This window comes from Austrofundulus limnaeus, unplaced genomic scaffold, assembly GCF_001266775.1.
Source record: "Austrofundulus limnaeus strain Quisiro unplaced genomic scaffold, Austrofundulus_limnaeus-1.0 Scaffold4, whole genome shotgun sequence".
NCBI classification, from domain to species: Eukaryota; Metazoa; Chordata; class Actinopteri; order Cyprinodontiformes; family Rivulidae; genus Austrofundulus; species Austrofundulus limnaeus.
In genome coordinates this window covers 1,417,653-1,418,814 of record NW_013952406.1, presented here as the reverse complement: position 1 = coordinate 1,418,814, position 1,162 = coordinate 1,417,653, and positions in this window count along the sequence as shown.

Here is a 1,162-nt window from a genome sequence, read left to right as displayed (position 1 = left end):
CATGTGTGTCAAGGACAGAAAGGCAGATGTGGCAGCAGAAGGTGTCAAAGCAGTTTGGAGAGAAAAACAAAGCAAAGAACAACAACAAAAAAAGAGAAAACGATTGATTATTAAATTAGTCATCGATTATTTTAATAATCGATTAGTCGTCGATTAATCGACTAATCGTGGCAGCCCTAGTTTGCAGCCCTGCGGGAAGATGACGTGACATTGATGTTTGCYTTTCCCTGCAGGTCAAGCTACAAACCTCCTGAGAGCCGGAGACACTCGGTGAGCACCCACTGCAGTGGAGCCGAACAAACACCTGCTCTCTTTGTAGCAGCTTGCCGGTGTCAAAGCAGCAGATCTATAACGCCTGCATTCTGCATCATTAAGCTCCTGTGGCATATTGATTGGGACGTTGCTGACTTGGGCCTCAGGAGTGCTGAGTGGCATTTTGGAGGTGTCTCACTCACCGCTGGCCACAACACATTGCTTTGTTTTCCACGCAAATATCAAAAAACATTAATTTTTCTCTCAGCTCCCTTCTAAGAAACACCAGAGTTGTGATTTYTAAAACTCAAACSTCTTATTTCATAATGTTTTGATYGAAAGGTKACCCCACCCCACGGCTCTGGATGCCCCCTTATTTACAGGCAATAATTTTTCCTCCAAACCTGCCCTGACCTTAACACAAACCCATATTTTTTCTGAGCTGCCTGAGCAGGGAAGTTCCAACAATGAGGCACGCTCCGGCCCAAAGTTCCTGCAGATCCCACTGCAGAATGGGCAGCATAAACAGACGTTTCCTTCGATTCCTGGGGTTTCACAAACCTCTCAGCAAAACACCCTGCTGCGGTAAACAGGAGGCGAGCGGTAATAAATCTAAATGCATTAACTGGATCAGTATATGGGATTTATTATATCCGAAAGAATGTTTCAAAACTATGGAAGCCCATTCTGCCAGTCTGAGAGGGAAAAAAATGTAATCTAAGTTAAAATCATTACATTTGACTTAGCAGAGATGCTAAGGTTGCTTTCGATTTAGTGCCTCAWATAGGGAAGAAAATTTACATTTGTCACATTCAGGCTATGGAGCACCAAATGTAAAATAAAACGATTTAGCTTATTTTCTGAGTGGAAAAAAAATCCACCAATATTTTATTGTTATTGAGCTTTCTAT